Source organism: Gorilla gorilla, chromosome 7, assembly GCF_029281585.2.
Source record: "Gorilla gorilla gorilla isolate KB3781 chromosome 7, NHGRI_mGorGor1-v2.1_pri, whole genome shotgun sequence".
NCBI classification, from domain to species: domain Eukaryota; kingdom Metazoa; phylum Chordata; class Mammalia; order Primates; family Hominidae; genus Gorilla; species Gorilla gorilla.
The window spans coordinates 65,451,889-65,476,465 of NC_073231.2; the positions used below are offsets into that span (position 1 = coordinate 65,451,889).

The following is a 24,577-nucleotide window of genomic DNA, read 5'->3' on the forward strand; positions in this document are numbered from 1 at the left end:
ACAATGCATCTGAGGCTTAGATGCCTGCCCACTCTACCTCCTTGCCCTCGAGGACTCCCACCTTCACTCCACCTCAGCTCCTGTCTGTCACCTGTCCCTGAACTAGTCATCACCCAGAAGTAAACTTAAGAAATTCTGAAGCCGCAAACATTCCCATTTCTGATTTCCACCTGCTGTTTATAATGCCTTCATTTTCACTCAGATTCAGCTCCTGCATCTGTCATTTAACCCATGGAGACTTCCAGGTCCCAACACTTATCTTTCAGGCTCATCTATCTTTCCCTCCTTCAACACACAGCATAGAGTCTGTCATCCATCATTTCAGTGACTCCCTTATCAATAATCTCAATGCCTTTCCTGCACCCCTGGTTTGACTGAACCACCTGCTTCACCTTTCACATGCCTGAGCAATAATGTGCTGCTGGAAGAGTCGTCCTATCAGCTCTTGGTATCCATGAATTCGTGGTTCTCCACCTGCAGCTGGGGCTTTGACACCTCCAGACAGTCTTGTGTCCTTAGTCATGCTCCCTCCCCTCCCAGAAGGCCTCCCTCTCCTGGGGAGCTCCTCCAGCCCATGGTTTCAGTGACTGTGAGTTGGTGACGTCTAAATCTGTATCTCCGGTGCAAATCTCCCTCCTCAGGTCCTGGAAGACAGCTCCCCTTGGATGTCCCACAGAGACCTCGAATGTACCATGTCCAAAACAGTGTTCAGCCTCTTCTGACTCAGAGCTGCTTCCCCTATATCCCACCTCCAGCCTTAGAGGATCAGGCACCTGACATTCAGCGCACACAACAGAATTCCAGCTGTCACCCTGGCCCTTCCTGTTCTTCACTCTGTATACCAAGTCACCAAGTCGTTCTATTTTCTACAACATTTATCCCAATATGTTGCGTCTTTTCACCCCAAGTCTTCCTGCAGTCCATATCACAATAATTTTAACAGAATTCTTACTCACTCTGCTGTGCTCTCAGATCGTCACTAAATTATCTTTAAGACATTGTCTTTCTCAGAAACAAACATTATTATGTCCTTGACTGAAATTCCCCAGTGATCCCCAATGATTTCAGAATCAAGTTCACGGTCTAAACCCTTCAGCACCTGACCCTGGCTGGCCTGCCTGGTCTCACTGTTTGCTTCTCCCTCAGCCCTTCAATTCCACAAGTGGTGAGGAGGTCACACGGAGCCTTGTTCATTTCCTCATCTGTGACAAGCTCCCTCTTGTTCTCTTAGCCTTGTGCTCCTCAGGCTGCCAGAAATATCTCCACTTTGTCCTGGAGGGTGCTTATTATCACCTACTTATTAAAATTAGCAGGGCCAGACAAATCCATCTTGAGAGTCACTCTATAAAACGACTGGCTGGTGTTCTCCAAAATGTCAATGTAATGAAAGAGAAATAAACCTATTCCAGACTGACGAAAACGAAAGAGACATGAAGATGAAATGCAACACATGGTCCTGGGCTGGACCCTGTTTGAAAGGCAAAAGATGTTGTAAGGAAGGGCCAGACAATTGACAACATAGAATGTGGACTGTAAATCAGATAAAGGTCTTGTGTCAGTGTGAATGTCCTGAGTTTGATAACTACACGACTGTTCCAATAGAGAATAACCTTGTTCCTTAGAAATACACACTGAATTATTAAAGGGTAAATGGGCATGGTGTATTCAACCTATTCTCGAATAGCTCAGAAAAAATTTTACACACATATATGTGTTTATATTTGCATGACACATCTATGTTTATATATGTACATACATATACGTGTGTGCATGCACACAGAGGGACAGACAGAAGAGAAAATGGTAGAGCAAATGTGGCAATGATATAGGTTGGACGTTTGTCCCCTCCAAATATCATGTTGAAATGTGATCCCTAATGTTGGAGATGGGGCCTGGTGGGAGGTGCTGAATCATGGGGGCCGATCCCACATTAATGGCTTGCTGCCCTCCCTCCAGTAATGAGTTCACAGGAGATCTAGGACCTCCCCCTCCTCTCCTTCTCTTGCTCCTTCTTTCTCCATGTGATATGCCGCCTCCTTTTTGCCTTCTGCCATGACTGGAAGCTTCCTGAGGTCCTCATCAGAAGTAATGCTGGTGCCATGCTTGTAGAGCCTGCAGAGCTGTAAGCCACATAAAATTCCTTTCTTTATAATTATCCAGTCTCAGATATTCCTTTATAGCAATGCAAATGGACTAGCACAGGCAATATATTAAATTTGCTGAATTTTGAGTAAAGGTTATAGGTAATCTGTGTGTTATTCCTGGAATTTTTCTGTAAGTTTTTACATTATTTTACAAAAGAAAGTTAAAAAGGAAGTTCTAGGATTCTTTGATTTCCAGTTTTGTAACTGTTGAGCAAATGTGAGAGATTCTGTCATCATTATTTTTGGTACATAAGAGCTAAAATTAAAAGGTGTTGTAGAAATTCTTCCAGTATAAAATATTTTATTTAAAAACTTGCTGGGTAAAGGCCAGAAAAATAGACCATAAATGTAACTAATCATATGCAATGTTTAGAAAAATTCTGAGTATATACAAAGTAATATTATAATTGGATGATGAAATCGCTGATGGAACTTTACATGATTTCATTTTCCTTGTTCTTATTGCCTGTTTTCTTCTAATTTACTATAGTAAATATGTGTAAGTTGGTTAATAAGATTGCAAATAAATTTTAGGTGCTTTAACAATGACTATATAAAGAAAAGAAAGCCAATAGGTCCATCTTCCCCAAAGCTTCAGTTGATAGGATCTGGGAGTAAAGTACCTTTAGAGAGAGCCCCCTTTGGGCGTATCTTGAACTACTTGATTATCTATGTACCTAAGTAGTCATATGTCTTCATTAGAGAAATATTTTTTAAAAACTTATGTGTTTAAAAGTTATGACAACATTCCCAGTCTCTTTTCTTTATTTGTATAACTTTCCCAATAAAGCAGAAACTGTAACCTTTCCCCTGTAAGGGTGAGCTTTTTTATCTCAGTAGGTCATAGCCAGATTACATGCCACCCTGTGCCAAATCTCAAAAATCCTAAATTCTAGATTATATGTTGTAGGTTTTCAAGGGCAGGAATCTTGCCTGTTTCAACCTCCATTGAGTACCTGGTACATATTGATTTTTAACAAATATTTTATGCAGAAACAGCTCCATTCTAACCCATCTTGCCTTAACTGAACATTGTATGCACTTTCTAATTTGATCGCCAAATTTAACGTCGTACTGGACCTTGAGCTAATGAAATTTTAATCCAGTATTACTCATTCATCAAATCTCACGTTTCTAGTCTGAAGCCTCTTTTAAATGTGCTCCCCTAGCTCTTGGGTATCATTTCCTGATGCTGTGTTGATCAGCATGTTGGAATTGTCTGTTTATGAGTAGACACCAATCCTCCAGCCCAAGACACTGTGAGCTCCTTAAAGCATTTACTTACGTGTCTGGAATGTAGTCTAGCACAGAATGGGCTTTTGAAATGTGTTTTCTATTGCTTATAAATCTAAGTCAACATCTCTATTTTATGGATGAAGAAATAGAGACCCTCAATAGTTAAGCATTTTGTTTGGGGTCACACAACTAAGTATTAAAAATAGAAATAAGAACCCAAATGTATTAACTGATGGCCCTTATTCTTTCTTGTATAATATATAATTTTGTTATTTCTTTTGAACATCTACCTACATTCATAAACACATACATGTTTTGGTCCAAAACAACAGTTGTGGTGAGTATGAAAATTGCCAACTTTATCTCAGCAGTCCTGCTTGACTTCTCCAATCTTAGGGTCTCCTCTGGTCCTGCATAGTCTTGGGCAGTTTCTTTCCATCTAAAACTGTTACTTCCATCTTCTAATCTCAACAGGAGCTCAACTATGACCTTCTTACTTATGCATAATTGGTTCCTTGTTGTTCATTAATTCTCTAAATTTGCACTGGAATTGGATTGCAAAGCTTGGTTTCTGTGTGGTATCTGTATTTGTTTTCTCCATAAGAAAAAAAATAATATTGGCAAATTGGAGGATGGAAAAAGGTGCAAAAGCCTTTTGAAAAGGTAATTAATTAAATTACTTGTTCATAATCTTAACAGGTAATTATGAAGGAAACCATTAGCTTCTGCCCGATCTCCAGTCTACCCTTTTCTTTTAATAGTGGGATGCCACATTTTAGCTGGCCATATGGACGTTCAGTCAAAGACCCCATTTTGCAGCCTCACTAGCAGTAGCTGAGGGTGGCTGTGTGACTAACTTCTAAACCAGGGAATGAAAATGGAAGTGATAAGTGCAACAGCATTTCCTTAAAAGGAAAGAATATGCCCCCACCTCTCCCTCCTTCTCCTCATGCTGGATTCCTGGGATGTTGCTGTTGGACAGAGCAGTCACCTTCAGTATCACATGGTGGAGGTGTGACCAGGATGTTAGAGCAACAAAATGGAAGGAACCTGGACCCCTGAGGACAGCCCAGCCCCATACCAGCTTTAGACCATTGATCCCAACTTCTGCATGAGAAAAATAAACTTCTGTTTATCTATGTCATCATTATTTTGAATTTCTCTGCTACAACAGGTGAACTGTTAGTCTATGAAATGCTATCTTTGTTTTATGCTATTCAATCAGTCAACAGATTTGTGGAGTACAAAATAATAAAAATGGAATAAAACATTAACTAAAACACTCAAACATAAAGTGAATACATGTGATCAGTAAATCTACCCCCATATATAAGCTCGTCAAGAGTAGACAGATAATTAGTATTTATGCTCTATTGAGCAATTTTATCATCCTTTTTGAAAAATACGCTTAGGAGACACAGTCCTAGCCAAAAAGAAGCTTGAAATTCAGTAAATGCCAAGGAAACACACCCTGCAAAGGGTCAGATCAGTAAGTGCCTTATTCTTATCTCAATAATCTTATTTTACACACATACAACTTTTATTCCATATTTCCCACCATGCCTTTGTTCAAACCATTGTTCTAGCTAAATTGAATTATTTACAGTTTCATGCAAAAATCATTTAACATATTGTTGTTATTTCTTTGTCCCTGCTACCAGCACATAGTAAGTGCCCAGTTACTATGTATCAAAAGAACAATTCAATCTTTCTTCACTGTAGAATACCTCTTCCCTATCTCTAAATGTCTCAGTCTTATTAATAATACTAAAGTACAAGCATCAGAATCTATCTCCTAGAAGAAATATTCTCTGATGTCCTCAGCTGGAAATGATCCCCTTTTTCTGTGCCTTCTCATAATACTTTTCTGTCTTTCTCATGTCATTCATTACTACCTTCTGTCATAGAAATTCATTTTTTTATGAAATAAATTAATATTTATTTTTATTTATTTATTTTTTTATTATACTTTAAGTTTTAGGGTACATGTGCACATTGTGCAGGTTAGTTACATATGTATACATGTGCCATGCTGGTGCGCTGCACCCACTAACTCGTCATCTAGCATTAGGTATATCTCCCAGTGCTATCCCACCCCCCATCCCCCCACCCCACAACAGTCCCCAGAGTGTGATATTCCCCTTCCTGTGTCCATGTGATCTCATTGTTCAATTCCCACCTATGAGTGAGAATATGTGGTGTTTGGTTTTTTGTTCTTGCGACAGTTTACTGAGAATGATGGTTTCCAATTCCATCCATGTCCCTACAAAGGACATGAACTCATCATTTTTTATGGCTGCATAGTATTCCATGGTGTATACGTGCCACATTTTCTTAATCCAGTCTATCATTGTTGGACATGTGGGTTGGTTCCAAGTCTTTGCTATTGTGAATAATGCCTCAATAAACATATGTGTGCATGTGTCTTTATAGCAGCATGATTTATAGTCCTTTGGGTATATACCCAGTAATGGGATGGCTGGGTCAAATGGTATTTCTAGTTCTAGATCCCTGAGGAATCGCCACACTGACTTCCACAATGGTTGAACTAGTTTACAGTCCCACCAACAGTGTAAAAGTGTTCCTATTTCTCCACATCCTCTCCAGCACCTGTTGTTTCCTGACTTTTTAATGATTGCCATTCTAACTGGTGTGAGATGATATCTCATAGTGGTTTTGATTTGCATTTCTCTGATGGCCAGTGATGATGAGCATTTTTTCATGTGTTTTTGGCTGCATAAATGTCTTCTTTTGAGAAGTGTCTGTTCATATCCTTCGCCCACTTTTTGATGGGGTTGTTTTTTTCTTGTAAATTTGTTTGAGTTCATTGTAGATTCTGGATATTAGCCCTTTGTCAGATGAGTAGGTTGCAAAAATTTTCTCCCATGTTGTAGGTTGCCTGTTCACTCTGATTGTAGTTTCTTTTGCTGTGCAGAAGCTCTTTAGTTTAATTAGATCCCATTTGTCAGTTTTGTCTTTTGTTGCCATTGCTTTTGGTGTTTTGGACATGAAGTCCTTGCCCACGCCTATGTCCTGAATGGCAATGCCCAGGTTTTCTTCTAGGGTTTTTATGGTTTTAGGTCTAACGTTTAAATCTTTAATCCATCTTGAATTGATTTTTGTATAAGGTGTAAGGAAGGGATCCAGTTTCAGCTTTCTACATATGGCTAGCCAGTTTTCTCAGCACCATTTATTAAATAGGGAATCCTTTCCCCATTGCTTGTTTTTCTCACGTTTGTCAAAGATCAGATAGTTGTAGGTATGCGGCATTATTTCTGAGGGCTCTGTTCTGTTCCATTGATCTATATCTCTGTTTTGGTACCAGTACCATGCTGTTTTTGTTACTGTAGCCTTGTAGTATAGTTTGAAGTCAGGTAGTGTGATGCCTCCAGCTTTGTTCTTTTGGCTTAGGATTGACTTGGCGATGCGGTCTCTTTTTTGGTTCCATATGAACTTTAAAGTAATTTTTTCCAATTCTGTGAAGAAAGTCATTGGTAGCTTGATGGGGATGGCATTGAATCTGTAAATGACCTTGGGCAGTATGGCCATTTTCACGATCTTGATTCTTCCTACCCATGAGCATGGAATGTTCTTCCATTTGTTTGTATCCTCTTTTATTTCCTTGAGCAGTGGTTTGTAGTTCTCCTTGAAGAGGTCCTTCACATCCCTTGTAAGTTGGATTCCTAGGTATTTTATTCTCTTTGAAGCAATTGTGAATGGGAGTTCACTCATGATTTGGCTCTCTGTTTGTCTGTTGTTGGTGTATAAGAATGCTTGTGATTTTTGTACATTGATTTTGTATCCTGAGACTTTGCTGAAGTTGCTTATCAGCTTAAGGAGATTTTGGGCTGAGACAATGGGGTTTTCTAGATATACAATCATGTCATCTGCAAACAGGGACAATTTGACTTCCTCTTTTCCTAATTGAATACCCTTTATTTCCTTCTCCTGCCTGATTGCCCTGGCCAGAACTTCCAACACTATGTTGAATAGGAGCGGTGAGAGAGGGCATCCCTGTCTTGTGCCAGTTTTCAAAGGGAATGCTGCCAGTTTTCAAAGGGAATGCTTCCAGTTTTTGCCCATTCAGTATGATATTGGCTGTGGGTTTGTCATAGATAGCTCTTATTATTTTGAAATACGTCCCATCAATACCTAATTTATTGAGAGTTTTTAGCATGAAGGGTTGTTGAATTTTGTCAAAGGCTTTTTCTGCATCTATTGAGATAATCATGTGGTTTTTGTCTTTGGCTCTGTTTATATGCTGGATTACATTTATTGATTTGCGTATATTGAACCAGCCTTGCATCCCAGGGATGAAGCCCACTTGATCATGGTGGATAAGCTTTTTGATGTGCTGCTGGATTCGGTTTGCCAGTATTTTATTGAGGATTTTTGCATCAATGTTCATCAAGGATATTGGTCTAAAATTCTCTTTTTTGGTTGTGTCTCTGCCAGGCTTTGGTATCAGAATGATGCTGGCCTCATAAAATGAGTTAGGGAGGATTCCCTCTTTTTCTATTGATTGGAATAGTTTCAGAAGCAATGGTACCAGTTCCTCCTTGTACCTCTGGTAGAATTTGGCTGTGAATCCATCTGGTCCTGGACTCTTTTTGGTTGGTAAACTATTGATTATTGCCACAATTTCAGCTCCTGTTATTGGTCTATTCAGAGATTCAACTTCTTCCTGGTTTAGTCTTGGGAGAGTGTATGTGTCGAGGAATGTATCCATTTCTTCTAGATTTTCTAGTTTATTTGTGTAGAGGTGTTTGTAGTATTCTCTGATGGTAGTTTGTATTTCTGTGGGATCGGTGGTGATATCCCCTTTATCATTTTTTATTGTGTCTATTTGATTCTTCTCTCTTTTTTTCTTTATTAGTCTTGCTAGCGGTCTATCAATTTTGTTGATCCTTTCAAAAAACCAGCTCCTGGATTCATTGATTTTTTGAAGGGTTTTTTGTGTCTCTATTTCCTTCAGTTCTGCTCTGATTTTAGTTATTTCTTGCCTTCTGCTAGCTTTTGAATGTGTTTGCTCTTGCTTTTCTAGTTCTTTTAATTGTGATGTTAGGGTGTCAATTTTGGATCTTTCCTGCTTTCTCTTGTGGGCATTTAGTGCTATAAATTTCCCTCTACACACTGCTTTGAATGCATCCCAGAGATTCTGGTATGTTGTGTCTTTGTTCTCATTGGTTTCAAAGAACATCTTTATTTCTGCCTTTATTTCGTTATGTACCCAGTAGTCATTCAGGAGCAGGTTGTTCAGTTTCCATGTAGTTGAGCGGCTTTGAGTGAGATTTTTAATCCTGAGTTCTAGTTTGATTGCACTGTGGTCTGAGAGATAGTTTGTTATAATTTCTGTTCTTTTACATTTGCTGAGGAGAGCTTTACTTCCCATTATGTGGTCAATTTTGGAATAGGTGTGGTGTGGTGCTGAAAAAAATGTATATTTTGTTGATTTGGGGTGGAGAGTTCTGTAGATGTCTATTAGGTCCGCTTGGTGCAGAGCTGAGTTCAATTCCTGGGTATCCTTGTTGACTTTCTGTCTCGTTGATCTGTCTAATGTTGACAGTGGGTTGTTAAAGTCTCCCATTATTAATGTGTGGGAGTCTAAGTCTCTTTGTAGGTCACTCAGGACTTGCTTTATGAATCTGGGTGCTCCTGTATTGGGTGCATATATATTTAGGATAGTTAGCTCCTCTTGCTGAATTGATCCCTTTACCATTATGTAATGGCCTTCTTTGTCTCTTTTGATCTTTGTTGGTTTAAAGTCTGTTTTATCAGAGACTAGGATTGCAACCCCTGCCTTTTTTTGTTTTCCATTTGCTTGGTAGATCTTCCTCCATCCTTTTATTTTGAGCCTATGTGTGTCTCTGCACGTGAGATGGGTTTCCTGAATACAGCACACTGATGGGTCTTGACTCTTTATCCAACTTGCCAGTCTGTGTCTTTTAATTGGAGAATTTAGTCCATTTACATTTAAAGTCAATATTGTTATGTGTGAATTTGATCCTGTCATTATGATGTTAGCTGGTGATTTTGCTCATTAGTTGATGCAGTTTCTTCCTAGTCTCGATGGTCTTTACATTTTGGCATGATTTTGCAGCGGCTGGTACCGGTTGTTCCTTTCCATGTTTAGCGCTTCCTTCAGGAGCTCTTTTAGGGCAGGCCTGGTGGTGACAAAATCTCTCAGCATTTGCTTGTCTGTAAAGTATTTTATTCCTCCTTCACTTATGAAGCTTAATTTGGCTGGATATGAAATTCTGGGTTGAAAATTCTTTTCTTTAAGAATGTTGAATATTGGCCCCCACTCTCTTCTGGCTTGTAGGGTTTCTGCCGAGAAATCCGCTGTTAGTCTGATGGGCTTCCCTTTGAGGGTAACCCGACCTTTCTCTCTGGCTGCCCTTAACATTTTTTCCTTCATTTCAACTTTGGTGAATCTGACAATTATGTGTCTTGGAGTTGCTCTTCTCGAGGAGTATCTTTGTGGCGTTCTCTGTATTTCCTGAATCTGAATGTTGGCCTGCCTTGCTAGATTGGGGAAGTTCTCCTGGATAATATCCTGCAGAGTGTTTTCCAACTTGGTTCCATTCTCCGCATCACTTTCAGGTACACCAATCAGACATAGATTTGGTCTTTTCACATAGTCCCATATTTCTTGGAGGCTTTGCTCATTTCTTTTTATTCTTTTTTCTCTAGACTTCCCTTCTCGCTTCATTTCATTCATTTCATCTTCCATTGCTGATACCCTTTCTTCCAGTTGATCGCATCGGCTCCTGAGGCTTCTGCATTCTTCACGTAGTTCTCGAGCCTTGGTTTTCAGCTCCATCAGCTCCTTTAAGCACTTCTCTGTATTGGTTATTCTAGTTACACATTCTTCTAAATTTTTTTCAAAGTTTTCAACTTCTTTGCCTTTGGTTTGAATGTCCTCCCGTAGCTCAGAGTAATTTGATCGTCTGAAGCCTTCTTCTCTCAGCTCGTCAAAATCATTCTCCATCCAGCTTTGTTCCGTTGCTGGTGAGGAACTGCGTTCCTTTGGAGGAGGAGAGGTGCTCTGCGTTTTAGAGTTTCCAGTTTTTCTGTTCTGTTTTTTCCCCATCTTTGTGGTTTTATCTACTTTTGGTCTTTGATGATGGTGATGTACAGATGGGTTTTCGGTGTGGATGTCCTTTCTGTTTGTTAGTTTTCCTTCTAACAGACAGGACCCTCAGCTGCAGGTCTGTTGGAATACCCTGCCGTGTGAGGTGTCAGTGTGCCCCTGCTGGGGGGTGCCTCCCAGTTAGGCTGCTCGGGGGTCAGGGGTCAGGGAACCACTTGAGGAGGCAGTCTGCCCGTTCTCAGATCTCCAGCTGCATGCTGGGAGAACCACTGCTCTCTTCAAAGCTGTCAGACAGGGACATTTAAGTCTGCAGAGGTTACTGCTGTCTTTTTGTTTGTCTGTGCCCTGCCCCCAGAGGTGGAGCATACAGAGGCAGGCAGGCCTCCTTGAGCTGTTGTGGGCTCCACCCAGTTCGAGTTCCCAGCTGCTTTGTTTACCTAAGCAAGCCTGGGCAATGGCGGGCGCCCCTCCCCCAGCCTCGCTGCCGCCTTGCAGTTTGATCTCAGACTGCTGTGCTAGCAATCAGCGAGATTCCGTGGGCGTAGGACCCTCCGAGTCAGGTGTGGGATATAGTCTCGTAGTGCGCCGTTTTTTAAGCCGGTCTGAAAAGCGCAATATTCGGGTGGGAGTGACCCGATTTTCCAGGTGCGTCCGTCACCCCTTTCTTTGACTCAGAAAGGGAACTCCCTGACCCCTTGCGCTTCCCAGGTGAGGCAATGCCTCGCCTTGCTTCGGCTCGCGCACGGTGCGCGCACCCACTGGCCTGCACCCACTGTCTGGCACTCCCTAGTGAGATGAACCCGGTACCTCAGATGGAAATGCAGAAATCACCCGTCTTCTGCGTCACTCACGCTGGGAGCTGTAGACCGGAGCTGTTCCTATTCGGCCATCTTGGCTCCTCCCCCCCAGAAATTCATTTTTATCTCCTCTTCCCTCCTATGTGGAGCTTGAAAGCAATGGAGGAAGAGAACTCGTGGCAGAATCACCTCTTGATTCCTTCCCTTTACAGCTAGCCTCGTGTCTTACACTTAGTGTTAGCAGTATTAATATGTGAATAATGATAATAAAATGCATATTTTTGTAGATTATTTTTATCATGAATTATCTCAACTGGTCTTGTTGATTTGGCATGGAGAAAGAACAATAAGGAGAAAGAAAATGAGAGAAATATATGAGTTCAATACTTTTGTATTGACAACTTAATGTGCAAAGGAACACTGGATTCATTGGGTAATATTTTCAATAGGTTTTGCATGAATTTCCCTACTCACATCCTGAGGTCTTCGTCTTTCCCCCATGGTATTAAGACAGACTTGAGTCATCGATTGCACAGCCAGAAACAAAGGCTGCAAACACTCACCTATTAAGTAACCAAAGCAGGTGTCTAACTGATAGAAGTATGCTAAAGGAATGTTAGACAAATAAATTTGCCAAATCTTAAGATACTGGATAAAAAGATGGAACAGGTCTGGTGACAGTGAGGGAGTAAGGAAGCAAGAATAAAGCATATCAGGATGTTGTGTGAACAAAGAGTCAGCAGTTAATTGCCCCTCTTGATGCCATCCATTGAGGATTGCCAATCACCAGATGTTGTCTATTAATGTTCCAGTTGGAGATATGATAACCTGTGCACCAAGGCTTTTCTCAGTGTCTCCCACCTCGACTACATCCCTTTAGCCCAGGGAAGACACCATCACTCATGAGGTAAGGTGGAGGAGATTAGCGTGTGTGCTGGAATGGTGGTAGGAACACGGATATCTTGAGAAGTGATAATGTCATGAAAGAAAACACACTTGATCAAGATGGGAGTAGTTGGTGTAAATTTATCCAATCAAGTGGCCTTGTAAAGAATACCTGTCCCTGTTCAAGAGCTTCTTAGAGAAGATAAAATTTAATTAAGTCTTTATGAGGATGATAGAGAGGGCTTGGGAGGGAATTCTAAGAATGAGAAGCAAACTAACAGAAATGAGCAAATCGTGAGGTAGGAGACAATTATCAGTATTGTAAAATCATAATGGTGGATAATAAGAAACAAAGTTGAAGATGTAGCAAGGTAAGTTGATAGAAGGCTTTGAAAATATTCCAATGGATCCAAATGTTTATATTCCTGTTTTCCAGTGTGTTGGGCGTGAAGAATTTCAATGGGTTAATGTTTCAAGATATCAAAACGTAGATGTTAATGAGCTTTTTGAAAAGTTACTTTGATGGTAACTGGAATAAACAGCTTAAATGCAGATATAAATAAATCAAGACTGGATGGTTATTTTTTCTAAGTATTTTATTTCCTAACTATGAGTCTAGATTCACTATATCAAATTAATTATGACAGAATGAGTCAAATCAATATTGTAACCTCAAATTTATCTTTGAATCCTATAAGTACCCATCTATGCAAAGAAACAAAATTTCGTATAAACATTTTCTTTAGGAAAATGGCTTAGAATAGAATATTTTCCTTAAAAATGGGTAAAGCTTTTACAGTTTCTTCCTGATAGAATATCTGCAATTTTACTAAAATTACATCATGATTTTACTAAAATCAAATCATAAAAAGCATTTATTTTGATAATATATAAAGTGTTTCTCAAAACTTAAGCAGATATAAATGATAAAATGTATGTGATGTCATTTAGAATTTTTTCCCCATAATGTAGCTAATCATGTTCAAAAAAGAACTTCTTACACTAATTTTATACGAAATATTTTTTAAATGATTACAACTGAACATTTATAATTTCACACTTGTTCCTTCTTCTTATAAAAGAGCTTATATTAAACTATATGGATTTTATTTTATTTTATTTTTTGAGATGGAGTTTCACTCTTGTTGCCCAGGCTGGAGCTGCAATCTCGGCTCACTGCAACCTTTGCCTCTTGGGTTCAAGTGATTCTCCTGCCTCAGCCTCCCAAATAGCTGGAATTACAGGCACCCACCACCACTCCCAGCTAATTTTTGTATTTTTAGTAGAGATGAGGTTTCACCATGTTGAGCAGGCTGGTCTCAAACTCCTGACCTCAGGTGATCTGCCTGCCTCGGCTTCCTACAATGCTGGGATTACAGGTGTGAGCCACCACACCTGGCCAAACTATATGGATTTTAAAATACAACAGAAAAAATGGCAGTTGGCAACACTAATGAGTATGTCCTCTGAATGTAATAGAATCAGCTAGAACCCTATAACAGAAAGATAGGGAAACCTCCAAACACATGGACACCAAACAACACACTGCTAAGTAACCCATGGACCAAACAGGAAGTTTCAAAAGAAATTAAAAAATATATAAAAAACTGAATGAAAATGAAAATACAATATTTCCAAATTTATGATGCATAGTTAACACAGTACTGAGAGGAAAATTAGTAGAACTAAACACCCACATTAGAAAAGAAGAGTCTCAAATTAACAATTCATGCCCCTACCTCTAGAACCTAGAAAGAAAGAGGTAAATGAATTCAAAGCAAGTAGAAGGAAGGAAATAATAAAGATTAGAGCAGAAATCAATGAAATTAAAAACAGTAAAATAGAGCAACCAATTGCTTGTTTTTTGAAAAGATTAATAAAATTGGCCAATCTTTATCAAGTTTGGGTAAAAAAAGAGAGAACACACATTACCAGTATCCAGAATGAAACAGGTGACATGACTACAGACCCCACAGACATCAAATCCATAAAAGAGAATGGTATGAACAATTCTGTACATATAAATCTGACAACTAAGATGAAACAAACTACTTAAAAAAAACACAAACCACTATAACTCACCCATATGAAATAGATAACTTGAATACCCCTATAACTTTGAGAAAAATTGAATTCATAATTTAAAGACTCTCCCTGCAAAAATCTCCAGGTCTAAATGGTTTTATTGGCTTGGTTTGAATAATTAACATAAACTCTATGCACTCTTCCAAAATGTAGAAGAGAACCCTTCCCAGTTCATTTTATAAAGCTAGTATTACCCTAATGTCAAAACTAGACAGACACAGCACAAAAGGAAAAACTATAGGCCAATATCCCTCATGAATATAGACTAAAGAATCTTTAACAAAATATTCACAAATAGAATTAAGCAATACATATAAAAATTATATACCATAATAAATGGGGTTTATGTCAGAGATGCAAGTTTGTTTCAATATTTGAAAATCAAACAATGTAATCCACCTTAATAGGCCACGAAGGAAGAATCACATGATCATATCAAATTATTCACAAAAAGCATTTGACAAAATTCTACATTCATTTATGATTTTTAAAAATACCTCAGAAAAGTAAGGATAAAGAAGTACTTCCTCAGCTTGATAAGGAGCATCTACAAAAAACTTTGTCCCTATTTGCAGATGGCATGATTGTCTACATAGAAAATCCCAAAGAATCTACAAAAAACAACAACCCTCCTAGAACTAGTAAGCCAATTCAGCAAAATCGCAAGATGTATGATAACACAAAAAACTCAGTTGTATTTCTACATACATGTAATGAACACCAGGGAGCTGAGACTAACATTATTACCTCTTACAGTCACTCAAATCAATGAAATAGTTATGTGTAAACCTAATACAATGTACAAAACTGTATGCTGAAAACTACAAGATGCTGGTGAAAGAAATAAAAGATCTAAATAAACTGAAAGATATACCAAAGTGGTGGACTGGGAGACTCAGCATAGTAAAGATGGCAGTTATTTCCAGACTGACATACAGTTTTAACAAAATTTCTGTAAAAGTTCCAGCAAGATTGTTTGTAGACATAGACAAGATTGTTCTAAAATTTATAAGGACAGGCAAAGGAACTAGAATAGCCAAAACAGTTTCGATGAAGAATAACATGAGAAGAATCAGTCCACACAATTTCAAGACTTATTATACATCTATAGTAATCAAGACTGTGTGGTATTGGCCAAGAGTAGACACATAGATAATGGAACAGAATACGGAATCTAGAAATGGACCCACACATATATCACCAACTGATTTTTGACAAAGATATAAAAGAAATTCAACAGAGGAAAAATAGCATTTTCAATAAATAGTGCTTGGAACAATCAGACACCTATAGGCAAAAGCAGGAACCTTAACCTAAATCTCACATTTTATATACAAGTTAATTTACAATGGATCCCAGTAAAACATGAAATGATTAAACTTTTAGGAAAAAAAAGGGAGAAAATCTTTGAGATCTAGAGCAAAGTTCTTAGATTTGACACCAAAAGCATAATTCATAAAGGATATTAACAAATTAGGTGACATAAAAATTAAAAACTTTTGCTCTGCAAAAGACCCCATTAAAGAGACAAAGTCTGTTTTTCCCACAGTCTGGGAAAAAATATTTAAAACCACATATTTTACAAAGGAATAGTATCTAGAATATATAAAGAAATTTTCTTACTTAATGGTAAAAAAATAAAATAGACATTACCATTAGTACTTGGGCAAAAACATGAAGAGAATTTTCACCAAGGAGGATATACAGATGACAAATAAGTACATTTTTAAAATGTTCAATATTCATGGACACAGGGAGGGGAACACCACACACTGGGGCCTGTTGGGGGTGGTGCAGGGGGAGGGAGAGCATTGGGAAAAATAGCTAATGCATGTTGGGCTTAATACCTAGGTGACAGGTCGATAGGTGAAACAAACCACCATGGAACACATTTACCTATGTAACAAACCTGCATATCCTGCACATGTATCCCAGAACTTAAAATAAAATAAAATGAAGTGGCTCATGCCTGTAATCCCAGCACTTTGGGAGGCCAAGCTGGGCAAATCACTTTGAGCTCAGGAGTTTGAGACCAGCTTGGGCAGCATGGTGAAACCCCATTCCTACTAAAAATACAAAAATTAGCCAGGTGTGGTGGCTGGCGCCTATAGTCCCAGCTACTCCGGAGGCTGAGGCAAGAGAATCAATTGAACCCGGGAAGCAGAGGTTGCAGTGAGCCAAGATCGCACCACTGCACTCTAGCCCGGGTGATAGGGTGAGACTCCATCTCAAAAAAAAAAAAAAAAAAAAAATTAAATTAAAGAATTAACATCGCACACAAAAATTCAATATTATTGGTCACTAGGAAAATGAATTAAAACCACAATGAGGTACCACTAAACACTTACCAAAATGACTAAAATTAAAAAACAATGACAATGCCAAATACCAGTGAGGATGCAAAAAATTTAACCAGTCATACATTATAAGCGGGAATAAAAAATGGCACAGCTATTCTGGACAATAATTTGGCAATTTCTTTCTTTCTTTCTTTCTTTCTTTCTTTCTTTCTTTCTTTCTTTCTTTCTTTCTTTCTTTCTCTTTCTTTCTTCCTTCCTTCCTTTCTTCTTTCCTTTCTTTCTCTCTCTCTCTCTCCCCCTCCCTCTCTCCCTTTCTTTTCTTTCTTTCTTTTCTTTTCTTTCTTTTTCTTTCTTTCTTTCTTTCTTTCTCTTTCTTTCTTTCTTCCTTTCTTTCTCTCTCTCTCTCTCTCTCCTTCCTTCCTTCCTTCCTTCCTTCCTTCTTTCTTTTCTTTCTTTTTTTTTGAGACAGAATCTCACTCTGCCTCCCAGGCTGGAGGGCAGTGGCACTGTCTTGGCTCACTGCAACCTCTGCCTCCTGGGTTCAAACAGTTCTACTGCCTCAGCCTCCCAAGTAGCTAGGATTACAGGAACCCACCACCATGACCAGCTAATTTTTGTATTTTGTAGAGATGGAATTTCACCACATTGGGCAGCCTGGTCTCAAACTCCTGACCTCAAGTGATCCACCCTCCTTGGTCTCCCAAAGTGCTGGGGATTGCAGGCGTGAGCCACCTCAACTGGCCTGGCAATTTCTTATAAAACTAAAACTGCAACCTCCATTTAACCTAGCCATAGCACTCTTAGGATGGTGTCCCAGAGAAATAAAAATTTATGTTCATGCTAATATACATAAATGTTTATGACAGCTTTATTCATAATAGTAAAAAACTGGAAACTACCCTTGTGTCTTTGAACAGGTAAACGACAAAAAACTGATGGGTACATCCATACCATGGTGCACTACTTGGTAATAATAGAGCAAACTGCCGATCCATGCAACGTCCTGGTGGGATGTCCAGATAACCATGCTCAATGAAAAAAATAAAAACAGCCGATTCCAAAAGGTTATGTGCTACATGATTCCATTGATACAACATTCTTGCAAAGAGAACAGATTTGTTATTGCCATGGTTCAAACTGGGGGTAAGAATGGAGGGAATTGAGTGTGGCTATCAAGGAATAACATGAGGGACCCTTGTGTTGGATTATTGTCCTCAAGTTTTGCAAGATGTTACCTTTGGGGAAACTGGGTAAAGCATACAATGATCTCTCTGTATTATTTCTTACAAATGCATGCCAATCTCTAATTTTCTCCAAATTAAAAAAAGTATTAAAAATACAATAGATAAATATGGTAGTTGGAGAAAGCAATGAATATTTGCTTTAAAAACAATTTGCTCTGTACTGAGCTTAAATATTCTCCAAGTATAAGATTCATTATTATCTGGCATACTAGTAGGATGAGCCTGAAATTACATTTACAAGTGAATTAAAATATCTGGTTTCATTCCAGAAAGTACTTTCAGGATCCATTGTAGAAGCTACTGTTTAAAAAATTTTAAGAATAAAGTTCTTAAGTGAATTAAATGAATTTTACACCCCTTACTTTTCTGGCAACATCTTTAGCAACTTTTTAAAATTACTGCAAAACAGCAAAGCCTAAAATTAAGTCACTAGGCATTGTAATCTTCACAAACAACAGAGCTCTTTCCCCAAGCCCTTGAAAGCCGAATTGCAGTCTTTGTATGTGACTGAATACTGAATGTCCCTTTGGTGGAGACACATTGCCTCTGAAAACTGATACGCTTCCCCATACTCTAGGGGTGTCCAATCTTTTGGCTTCCCTGGGCCACACTGGAAGAAGAATTGTCTTGGGCCACATATAAAATACACTAACACTAATGATAGCTGATAAGCTAACAAAAACAAAAAAATCACAAAAAAATATAATAATGTTTTAAGAGAGTTTACAAATTTGTGTCAGGCCATGGGTTGGACAAGCTTGCCATATTAGATTTAGAGGAGGAAAGGAAGATGGGGATATGTCTTGTGCAAAGTGAATTCTGTCAGGTTCTAATAGTCAGAGTTCCTTTATTCCTGCTAACTAGGGTAGGCAGCACTCAGGGAAAGCTTCTTTTTAAAATTTTTGCTTGCAGACTGTTAGCAAACAACATACTTATCTTCAACAGCACACCTAGTTCCCCAAAGCAAAGCCCCAAAGGAATGGCATTTTGTGTAAGCCCCTTAGGGAGAATGGGGATGGCGAAGACAGGAAGGAAAAAGAGGGCTGAGAGGCTGATCCCCTCCCCACAAAGGGTGAGCTACCTGCAAATCTGCAAAGAAAGCCTCTGGAGTGATATGCTGCCGGCTTTGTCAGGACAGCAGGGTCTGATGGCACAATGGTGCAATGCAGCACTCATTTCCAAGATTCCGTCTCTCATTAGGTTCAAGATTCTGTTTTGCTCTGGGTTCCCTGGCTGGGATCCTAAGGCCTCTTAGGAGAAGTTGAAACATCTTGGATATTGGGATTCCTAATGGGTACGCTCACCAGCATAGCATGTCAGTCATAGTGTTAATAGACGCACGTGAAGCCTCTAATATGCAAATGTGCTTAGATTTAAATTGATTTTCTAAATATGATCTTGAGTGTAACAGCTCCCATATGAGGTTGCTTTTTTCAAATTCTCCAGCAACCAGTAACACATTACTAAATATATAGCTTGTGCTCCAACTTTTGGCACTTCTAATCTTTATTTTGATTTGTCGGTGGTTGAAAGTGTTTGGTGATTTGTTTTTGTATTTTTTTTAATTTAAATTGCTTCCTGTATTATTGAAGGTTCCCCCCCACCACCCAATAATTATTTGATATAACTCATTTTGACATTTAAATTTCCAACCTCAAAGTATAACTTTCTCTTCTATAGTTTCAATGGTCTACAGAAAACCAAACAGAGAGCTTCTAACCAACCAGATCTGGTTTGCCTAATTTTCACATTTTACAGGTATGGAATAACTAGAATTAATATACTTAAAAAAGGCTTTAATTCAATCCTGAGCAAAAATCTGTAGCTGATCACTTTATGTATCTTTCATTAGAAAGTAGACCTTTTAACATTTAGCTCTAAATATTTTTAATTCTTGGTATTTTAAAGACACATTCCCCATTTGATGGGAGGTGAGTGCCCATCACATTCAAGGGTTTCCCAATAAGGTGTGTGCACTAAAGGAATGAAGTTAAAAGCTATGAGATCCCATAAAAAGAGGAAAAGGGCACAGCCTCCCTGCTGTCAGCAGCTTTTGGCTGAAGGCATGCTGTGAGAAAGGTGTGTAAATCTGTTTCCAGGACAACACTGGCTGACAGCTGCCTGCTCTGGGACCTCCAACAGCCCTGCTGCTGGAGGGCGCTCCCTCTCCAGGGACGCTCACTGCTGCCTCACTGTGGGCTAGCTCCTCAAAAAACAATATGCATGCCCCCGTATCCCCTAGGAAGCCAGAGACTGAGCCCTCCCACCCAGTACTCCAGACCAAAGAGGCTGCCCCTTGGTACAATGCCTTCGAAGGGTGTCTGTTCTTGACATTCACATGAGGAAGGGGAAGAACGGACCCTGCGGTGTCCAACAGTAGCCCTGAAGGCTAAGTGCATTCTCTGGGTTGCCCCTTCTCTCTTCCCATTTTCATAAACTCCACATTTCTCTTCGCAGCCCAATTCCCATCTCACCATCTTCTGACCTTCTCAGACGATCTCATTATGTCTGAGAAGATCTCCATTCTTTTTCTCTGTATTTTCAGAGCCACTCATTTCACAATTGTCATTTTGAGGGAGGAGACCCTCTTTGTTTTGCACTGGGGCTCTTTGACAACATTGATGAGAATTCTTTCTTTTACTTGGCAACAAATGTGACTGCTGTTCCCAAGCCAGGTACAGCCGATTCTGTGCAGCTCGGCAGATAGACTTATACACACAGTAGGTGAGAAATTGATGTCTGTAGAATTCCTGTGAGCCTGCTTTCAACTGCATTAGAAAATAAACTCAGATTTGCTTCTTAGTGTCCTGAATGAGGCAATGTCACCATCAAACTGCTGTGAATAGGTAAGAGAGGTGTAATAGGTTGACATCAAGGATGGCTGTTTTGGGGGAGGGGTATAGGGGTTGATAAACACGTTCAGAAACAGTTGCCCCTATGGGCCCATAGAACTTGGCTATAGACTGACTGAGCCAGACAAAGCCATCTCCATGCATCCCCAAGACCAGATAAACTCAGACAACTTGGAGATCCTGAACACCCCTAACAGAGAGGTGGAAGCAATGTGTACAATATGGAAGTACTGGAAGAAGGGGCGCGAAAACTCTTTGAGGAGTTCTCTTCCTGTTTCAATTCAATTAAAAGGGATTAGCAAGCCTTGCTCTAAATATACCATTTTTTAAATTGTTTCCACCTATTCTCTGTGCTTTCCCTCCTCCTTTCCTCCCTCCTTCCCTCCTTCTCTCCTCTCTCTGTCATGCATATCTACCATTTCATTAATTCAATTCTTCATTCATTCACTCTATACTGTCTGTTGCTAAGTTTTCACCTGAAATAAAGATTTATTTTTCCTATTCATCTCTTAACTTTAGGAATTTCCGCTTCCTATCATAGACCTTGAGTCCCTCCCCTTGCATCTCCCTACTCACATCCATTCCATGATATTCATGTCCCTGACAACTGATCATTTTGTAGAATCATACTCCACTTTACATAATGGGTATGTGTGCCTACTTGATGTACTACTTAAGTGTGGAGATCCAATCAGCTGACATTAAAAAAAATTAGAGAATTGAGAAAAAGTAGAAGATTTGTTTAAAGACATAGCAAGTAGTACAGCCCTTACAAACCATTGTAAGATCTTGGGCTTCCACTCTGAGGGAGATGGGTTGTGAACAGCAGTGTGATATGATCTGAGCTGGTTTTTAACTGGATCAATCTGACTGCTGTATTTAAAAGAGCCTGAGGGTTTGGGGCAGCAAAGCGAGAGATTGCAGTGACTTAGGAGTAGCATTTGAATTAGTGGCAGAGGGTAGGGTTCTAGGTTTTTTTCTGAGGGTATAACCAACAGGCCTCCCTCATGGATCAGATGTAGATTGTGAGTGAAAAGGAGTTGAGGCTGATGCAATAAACATATGTCTACATATTCTTTGGCAATCCTCCCTCAGAAGGTGGAGACTAATTCCCCTCCCCTTTAGTGTAGGTGGGACTCGTGACTTGCTTCTAATGAATGGAATGTGGTGGGAGGGACAGGCTCAGGGTGTGTGTCACATCATAGGACACATGACTATGTCCCATGACTAGGACATAAAAGGCATTGTGGTTTCCTTATTGGGCTCTCTCTCTCTCAATCACCTGTTCTGGAGAAAGCCAGCTGCCATGTCACAATGACACTCAAGTAGACCTATGGAGATGCTCATGTGGTGGGCAACTGAGGCCTCTTGCCAACAGCCAGCATGGAACCCAGGCTTTTTGTCAGTAGCCATACGAGTTGGGCCATCTTGGAAGGGTATCCTCCAACCCCAGTCAAGCCTTCAGGTGACTGCAGCCCCAGATGATGTTATTTCACCTACCTCATGGGAGATTCTGAGCCAGAATCACCCAACTAAGCTGCTCCTGAATTTCTGACCCATGGAAATTGTGAGAAAATAAATATTTGTTGTTTAGAAACAAACTAATGAATCATTAAAATTTAATAAAATAACATTTACAAATATTAATGAGAGTTCACATTATATAACCTAGTAAATTTATTGATATAATTTCTGTATTTTCTCACATAAGAAATAAGAAGTTATTACCTACAAAGAAACCTAACATCTTGGCCATCATCTCATCATAAATCAAGCCTCTGTGTCTCTCTTTATTATTAGAAAAACAAATGATAAATAGGTTTCTAGGCATAGTACCAAAGAGGAGAAGAGAAGGCATGTTGCACCCATGAGTCAATTATGTTAGACTTCTGTGATCTATCCTTCAATGTGTAGTCATGGCAGAGCTGGAAGGATGGAGGGATCACGTCACAGAATCACAATTTGGTTATCTAGTTTAAAAACTTACCAAAGGGCAATTGCTTCCTTTGTCCACTTTCTCTTTCTTGGTAATGTCCCAGTAGCATCATTGTGAAATGAGCTGGCCTCACATCAGACCCAAGGAAAATAACTGTGAGTTATTCACAGGCTTCCAGGAGAGCATCTGATGAAACTACAGTTTTCTTTATTCTGAATAGAGAAATATATGTGCATTTGGATGTGCAAAAACAAATATTTTGTTAATTATAATTTTATTGGAGTTTATTTCTCAAGAAGAAGATTCTGGAATGCTTTTTCAGCTTCAGAAAAAGATCAGTAGCATTCTCCTCCACAAAAATAGCCCTGGCTGTCAGAATGGTGGTTTCTATTCGAGTGCTCATTTGCTGCATAATTTTAATCAAAGTCACTGCTGACATTTGGCTACTACTTTACAGTTTATAAATCACTTTCACATAAACTAAGGAATTTGTCATCTACATCACAGTCTTGTGAGGGAAGTGTTAATGTACAAAGTTGACAGACAAGATCCTGAGTTTCAGAGAAGTCTGGAATTGCCTTGGGCCACAGAGCAGCTGGTGACGGAGCTGGTATTTAAAATTGGGCCTTCTCAGTCTATGTCCACTATTCCATAGCTACTTCTTCAAGTCATCCAGCTGTCATGAAAAAATAAAGCACTTAGCACCATGTCAGGCATATGATAATAACACAATAAATTATTACAGTCATGCATCACTTAGCGATGATGATATGTTCTGAGAATTGCATCATTATGTGAACATCATAGAGTGTACTTATGCAAAACTAGATAGTAGAGCCTACTATACACCTAGGCTATATGGTATGGCCTATTGCTCCTAGGCTACACACCTGTACAGCATGTGACTGTACTCAATACTTTAGGGAATTGTAACACCATGGTAAGTATTTGTGTATCTGAATATGTCTCAATATAAGAAAGGTAGAGTAAAAATATGATATAAAAGATTAAAAAATGGTATGCTTATATATCATACATTCATAGTACCATGACAATAGTAATTTTACAATGAATGGAACTTGAAGGACTGGAAACTGCTCTGGAAGACTCAGTGAGTGAGTGGTGAGTGAATGTGAAAGCCTAGGCCATTACTATACAGTTTTGTATAACTGGCAGAGCAGTAGGTTTGTTTATACCAATGTCACTCAATATAGTTTGGATATTCATTCCCTCCAAATCTCGTGTCAAAATTTGATCCCCAATGTTGGAGGTAGGACAAGTGGGAGGTGGCTGGGTCATGGGGGCAGATCCCTCATGAATGGCTTGGTGCCATCCTCAGAGTAATGAATGAGTTCTTGCTCTATTGCTTCACAGGAGAACTGGTTGATTCAAAGAGTGTGGCGTCCCTCTCCTCTCTATCTATTGCTCCATCTAGCACCATGTGATGCTGGCTCCCCTCTTCCACTTTGACCATGGTTTAAAATTTGCTGAGATGATCATCAGAAGCAGATGCTGGCACCCATGCTTCTTATATAGCCTGCAGTTCATGAACCAAATAAACCTCTTTTCTTCATAAATCACCCAGTCTCAGGTATTCCTTTATAGCAACAGCAAATTGACTAAGATACACCACAAACACATGAATTATGCATTGTGCTGTGACCATATGATGGCCATGATGTCACAAGGCAATAGGAATTTTTGGCTCCATTATAATCTATGGGACTGCTGTTGTATATGAGGTCCGTAGTCAAATGAGATGCCATTTTGCAGCACATGACTGTATTATCATTAAAGGAACCAGGATAATACCCTGCTCTATTGAAGAACTATGGCTAGAGTTCTTTCCCTCAAGTGAGTTTTGGACCAGAATCTCTCTGTCCCATCTCATCAGAACACCCACTTGACTGCCTAATCACTTCACAGAGCTGACATCAGGGTTATTTTGTTGCTTCCACTGACCAAGCTCCAGCAGGAAGCACATAAGCCAGGGAAGATGTTAGGT

At 39.4% G+C, this 24,577-nt stretch overlaps 1 protein-coding gene and 1 long non-coding RNA gene across 3 annotated transcripts in view; one reads left to right on the plus strand and one right to left on the minus strand.

The window, feature by feature from the left end:
• The window catches only part of XKR4 (XK related 4), a 453,736-nt gene that overhangs the window by 249,176 nt on the left and 179,983 nt on the right, over nt 1–24,577 (minus strand). The gene's annotated exons all lie outside the window — the stretch shown is intronic.
• LOC129524163 (uncharacterized) lies at nt 19,465–24,152 on the plus strand. The gene is made up of 2 exons (XR_008667865.1): nt 19,465–19,542; nt 23,947–24,152. It is a non-coding gene; the product is annotated as an uncharacterized lncRNA (long non-coding RNA).